At 37.8% G+C, this 6,705-nt stretch overlaps 1 pseudogene; it reads right to left on the bottom strand.

The window, feature by feature from the left end:
• Positions 1-5,229: 5,229 nt before the first annotated feature.
• LOC114545153 lies at positions 5,230-6,165 on the bottom strand (annotated as a pseudogene).
• Positions 6,166-6,705: the final 540 nt, after the last annotated feature.

Genomic DNA, 6,705 nt, shown 5'->3' with positions numbered 1-6,705 from the left:
CTTTATTTACGTATAGAATTGTTCGTTTTATCTTTATATATAAGATATTGCGCGTAAAAAGTAAAGTATAAACGAATAATTTTAATAATGATAAGAGACTATGATAATAATATAGAAGGGGCTAGGTCCATTCCTGGTTTTACAGATTCCGGCTTTTCCCATTCCTGGTTTTACAGATTCCGGCTTTTCCCATTTCTGGTTTTACATATTCCGGCTTTTCTCGTTCCTGGTTTTACAGATTCCGGCTTTTCCCATTACTGGTTTTACCGTTCCCCGTTCCTTTCCCCATTCCTTTCCCCGATTCCCCGTTCCTTGTTTTACAGATAGCCCAAGCTTTTATCATATTTTAGTAGGAGTTGATTATTGATTGAAATCAAGCAGTTCACATGGCGTGTAAGCATTTAGCAGCATGTCCGAGAAAGCGATTCAACTGCAGTCAATGGCTGCTAATTCCCATTTCGAGCCTGAGCGGTTTTGTCATGGACGTTAAGTTGTTCTTTGAGTTATTGTCTAAGGTATCATATACTACACGCTCTTTTATTGATCGCGTCGCGTAGCGACAGCGATCTATAGTTTCGGCTTGGTTTTTTTTTATTATTTTTTTTCTCTCGGGTCGACCCCCAGCGTCACTAGCTGCGGGCCATATCACCCTAATCGGGAACCTGCGCACAGGTAAGTTGCTAGTTATATCACGTGTTGTATTCACTTTGGGCATATTTCGTTTCACCTTCGAACTTCGAAGCAGTAAAGTAGAATCAATAAAGCGATCAAAATGCTAGCAAGTGCTATCTTTATCTTTACACTCATTACACATACAACTAACTGCACACGCCGAGCAGAGTAAGCCTGCACTAAAGGATTTCAAGCAGTTTCGAAATGGGCTGTTGTGTGTTTCTCCTGCTTTCAACATGCGACTATAGTTCGGTTTATTGTTCATTTTTATTATTAACAACATTTACGACACAAAATTTGCATAGCTGGGCTGGCTACGCCGCTGTGAACGACGCGATCATATAACGCCTAGTAGGCGTCTTGTTTCAAATTAGAATTGATATAAGATGAGCATACACAAGAAGTTTCGTTATTTACCATGCCCAAGTTTAAGGAGTAGGTACGTTACCTATATGAACAATCTTTGCTATTGGTTGATGGTAACAATAGAACACAATAAAACACAATGAATTATTATAGAAATTGATTTATAAGGAACGAATCATAAACATTGTTAACTATCGTTACAAAAAACCAGTAAGAAAAACCCGTTCATATTAGGTAAATACTTATTGAGTTTAAGCGGAAAATGTGAAGAACCTCGTCAGAGATTCGAACTCTGGACCCCTGGTGAGACCAGTGCTCTAACCACTGAGCTAAGGAGGCACCCGTAAAAAACATTCGTGGACACTGTTGATATATTACATTGATGCAAAATCATAACTCACAATATTTTTATGAAGCTGATCCTTAGATTAAGTTGAGAGAATGCATCTAATAGCGAGTTTGAGCAAGGAAACGAAGTACGAAGACGAAGACGTGTTTCGGCCGAGGTAGACTGGGGATAGTAGTCTTCGTCTTAAGTCTTCGTGCAGCGGGATATTTGAATTGAGCAGTTCTGTCAAAGTTATACGACTACGATTCTAATTTTGTAAACATGAACAGAGCTGAATACGAGATGGCTATTTTAACAATGTTTTCAGAAGATGCTTTGGAAATGGAAGATGTTATGCTTCTTTACGGTTTAAACATCTCAAACAACATTTATATTCCATACAAGAACTATTCAAGATTTGACTTGAATATATCTTACTTTGAAAACTTCGTTCTGACCACAACGAACTTTGTCAAAATATTCGTCCTAAACCAGGACAACAGGACGAAGACGTTAAACCCTCACCACTGACCTTAAGCGGAGTATGCGCAAATGATGCGCAGACGTTAAAAAATTATGAAGTTTTGCCTTGCTCAAACTCCCTATTGTTTAAACGGGAACACGTACCACATTTTTTTCAGAAGACCATAATTAGACCATCAACAAACTGTTGTTAAAGGCCGTTCTCTCTTAAGCCGGGGGAGGGACGAACAGGGTTTGTACGGGAATCGAAACCGTGACCTCTCGCATCCTAAGGGAGAATCATACCACCAGACCAGCAAGCCAAGCGCAGAACACGGGAAGAGTTCCTTTTCCAATATTTCATCGCTACCAATAAACACGATGTATAGCAGAGAAAAATATAAAAATCTCTTCATGTCATACGTATTGCAAGTTTCATTATTTACGATGCCCAAGTTTAAGGGGTCAGTACGTTACCTATATGAACCAACTGTTCTATTGGTTGACGATAACAAGAAAAAACACAATTAAACTCAATGAACTATTATAGAAATTGATCTCAAAAAGAACGAAACATGAACATTTTTCACTATCGTTGCAAAAAGCCAATCAAAAAACTCTTCAATGTTAATAGATAGAGATTGAGTATAAGTGGAAAATGTGAAAAACCCTGTCAGATCGAGATTCGAAGTCTGGACCCCTGGTTTACTAGACCAGTGCTCTAACCGCTGAGCTAAAGAGGCACCCGTAGAAAATATACGTGGACACTTAAAATATACGTGGACATAATTAAACCATCAGCGAATTGTTGTCAAAGGCCGTTCTCTTTCAAGCGAGAGGGGCGTGTTAGTTTTGAATTTTTCGCGCGAAGCTACATTTTACTTTTGTTTCAGAGCTCTCAACTGCAACCATCTGGAACAAATTGCTCAAATACAAAGAAATAAAGTCGCTTCGCGCGAAAAATATCGTTAGTGAAAAACCGGCTTAAACGATGGGTCCAGAGTTCGAATCTCTGAGACTCTGACGAGGCTCTTCACACTTTCCACTTAAATTCAATACGTATCTACCAAACATGAACGAGTTTTTTTATTGGATTTTTGTAACGATAGTGAACAATGTTTAGGGTTCGTTCTTTTAGAGATCAATGAATGAATGAATGAAAACTTTATTTAAGTGTCAATGTGTTTAGTTATAAATAACTAATTGGGGACACTATTTACCTATCACTAGCTATAAATATAAAATATTAGTCTATGTATATTACAAGGTTTAAAATAAAATAAATATTAAGTAGAAATGTCACTAAGATAGTGAGTATTTGCTCTGTTTTAGTTAGAGCATAGTCCGCAGTATTTGCATCCATCCTCCAACATGCTCTCCAAATCTTTTTTCCTTATATTAACAATAAATGATTTCAAACTGGTATTTTCCCGCTCATGCGTTTCTAACCTGGACCACAAATAAGGTCCGAAGTATCTGATAGAATGTTTTCCATATCTTACACTTTTAAACCTATGTAGTTCAAAGTCCGCGTTACGCAATTTGTAAGGCTGTTCTTTTTGTTTAAATAATTCTGTTATATGCGGCGGAGCTAGATTGTTCTTTATCTTATACATTAAAACTGCGATGTCCTGGAGTCTTCTGTTATATAATGTCGGAAGTTTAGCTCGACTAATTAACTCTTTATAGGTAAAATTATTTGTGTTAAATACTGCTTTCAGGGCTTTTTCCTGTACTCTTTCTAGTTTTTTTCTGTCCGACACTTTACAGAAGTTCCAAACAAGATGGCAATAAGTTAAGTGAGGGAGGATCGCTGATTTGTACAGTTGTAATTTGGCAGTTGTCGGAATGAGCTTGCGTAATCTCATTACCACTCCCACTTTCTGACTACATTTAGTACAGATGTCACTAATGTGTTTGCTGAAGTCAATAGTGTTATCAAAGTTGACTCCCAATATTTTCAGGTCGTCCGAGCATGCAATAGAATGATCATCAATTCTTAAAGTGAAGTTGTCATGACTGTTAGCGTTGGATTTCGATTGATTTGGGCTTAATTTCATTGTCTGGTATTTTTTATAGTTGGGTTTAAGAAGGTTTTCTTTATACCAGTCAGACGCAATTTCGGTCTCCACGGACAAGTCGTTTTCAATGCACTTAATTTGGTTTCCAACTTTATATAACTGGTGATCGTCGGCATACATATGTAGGTTTGACTTTCTTACCATCATGGCCATGTCATTTTGGAATATGTTCCAAAGTAACGGTCCAAAAGACGATCCTTGTGGGCACCCCCTCACTACGTCTTTCCATTCACTTACTGTGCAGCTACTAACTAATTTCACTCTATTTCTTCTTTTGTCGAAGAATGCCCTCATTATATTTATTGGTGATTCAATGAAACCATATGCTTTAAGCTTTTGAATCAAGAGACTTCGTTGAAGAGAGTCAAACGCCTTACTCATGTCTGTCGACAGTATCCCCACATGTGACTTACCATCAAGAGCTGCTTTCCAGTCCTCTGTCAAGCTTAGAAGTGAATATTCGCAGCTGTGCAATTTCCTGTAAGCTGTTGATTTATAATAAAGGGCTGGGTCATAGTGTTCTGTTATCTGTCGAGCTAGTAGAGATTCAAAGACTTTGTCAATTGTTATCAAAACAGTAATTGGTCGATAGTTATTTCGGTCATATTTATCCTCGCTTTTGAACACTGGTGTCCATTCGCCCATTTTCCATTCGTCTGGCCACTGTTCCAACTCAATACACTTATTATAAAGGTTTGTCAGAGACGTAGCAATCCCTTCAGCTCCTATCCGCAGAATGGTCGGTGATATAGAGTCCCATCCCGCAGCTTTGTTTTTGTCTAAATTTCTCAATTCATTTAGGACTTCATGCAATTGTAATTTTCTGAAGCTGAAAGTAGGAGTATTGCTGCAGCTCTCTCTAATTTTCTGCACACTCGTGTGTTCATGAAAGCTATCCTCACCTAAATTTGCAACATTATCTCCTCCAATACTGTTCGCCATCGTCGAGAAGTACGTCGCAAATTCGTCAGCTACTTTGGATTGTTCGTGTTCAATTTTCCCATTTACCTTGATGCTGAGGTGATTTTGAAAATCTTTTCTTCTTGTTGCTAATAAAAGGCTGGAATGTTTTATAAAATTCTCTTGGCTTCGATTTTAATTTGTCGGCCTTATCCTGCCAATATGCTTTGATGGCCTTTCGTCGTTCGTTTGTTGCAATGTTCCTCCAGCTTCTTTTTAGTTCCCAATTCTCAGGTGTTCGGTTTCTAGCAAATTGCTTGGCATATTTACGCTTTAATCTAATCGCCTTTTTCCACGTTGGATTCATATACGGAATATCCCTATCTCTAACTCTCATCTTTTTAACAGGTAAATGTTCATTCATAACACTTTCTGCAACATTTTCCAGTATGTATAATGATCGTTGGCTGTGTCAAATGCTTCACCTACATGCCAGGGAGCATTGCTTAGATCTTCATTAAACTTTCTTGTGTTCAGATTCTTAGTACTTCTAAATGATATAACTTTTGGTTTATGTTTATGGACAACAGCACTCATGAAACCGTATATTAATTGATGATCGCTTATGGCTGGTTCATTTGTTCCACATTCTGTAAATATGTTCGGTTTATTGGTTAATATAACATCTAACAGTGTTGCAGATGTTTCAGTTATTCTGGTGGGTGTAATAATCATGCACTCCAAGCTATGGATTTCTTCGAGGTCTTTTAGAATTTTTCCTTCTCTAGTCTCTGGTTTTAAACGATCTAAGTTAAGATCTCCAAGTATGACAAACGTTTGTTTTTGCATTGACAGCCACATACATATGTCGTTAAGTTCATCCTCGACTTTTTCTAAATACTTGGCGCCCAGAGATGCATTTCGACTCTGCCGTTAGGAGGTCTGTATATCCCGACAAGTGTTATATTTGTGTGTTCTAGTTTAGTCTCAATTGCAATGACTTCACAGGTCTTATATACAATCGGAATTTTTAGTTTCCTGTTTGGAAGTGTCGATGAAACATATACTATTAGCCCGCCGCCTCCTTTGACACGATCTCGACGATACATGTCGTATCCCGATAAGTTGAATTGACTGTCAGGGTACGACTTATCAATCTTTGTCTCTGAAATAAATATAACACTTGATCGAATCTTACTGTTCAGGATTTTCGTCGTCAAATTTATTCTGCAGACTGTTTATGTTTAGGTGTGTGACTAAGAAATTATTCAAATTTTGCTTTCTAATTTGAATAAGTTGAGACTCAATTGATTGGTCATTGTTATTATCCATTGAGCCATAAGACGTCGTACCTTCCTCAAGGGAGATGGGGTTTCTTTCAATTTGGTGCCGATTACTTATAACATTATTTATTTCTTATTTCTTATTTATTTCATGTTTTTACCGGCTATCGCAGCTGCATTAGGTGGAATTTTTTCACTAATTTTTCAAATGCAAATGGTTCTTTTGACTTGGAAAATACATGTCAAGTATCGGAACGATGCAATTATGGCTTTTTTTTACGAGAAGGCGTTCTCTTATTTATCGTAAGTTAAAATATGTAAGGCAAAGAAGATTGTTCAGAAAGAAGAGAAGATTCTGGGTTCAGGCTGGAAGGACGGAAGAATGGTGGCAGAATATGATAGGTGGAACCGCTCCGGAGGAAGCGTGGAAAAAAAATTTTCGACTTCCTAGAGAAGGGTTCATGGAATTGGCAGAAGAGCTTCGTCCGTTTATTTCACCAAATCCTTTATCGCCAAATTATCGTGCATTGTCCACTGAGAAAAAACTGGCAGTGACTTTATATTATCTCAAAGATACTGGTTCCCTTGCAATGCCGGCCAATACTTTCGGCAT

This window comes from Dendronephthya gigantea, unplaced genomic scaffold, assembly GCF_004324835.1.
Source record: "Dendronephthya gigantea isolate DGI-Jeju-01 unplaced genomic scaffold, DenGig_1.0 1315, whole genome shotgun sequence".
Lineage (NCBI taxonomy): Eukaryota > Metazoa > Cnidaria > Anthozoa > Malacalcyonacea > Nephtheidae > Dendronephthya > Dendronephthya gigantea.
The sequence above is the reverse complement of the archived record's forward strand: the minus strand, read 5'-3'. Positions and strand labels throughout refer to the sequence as shown.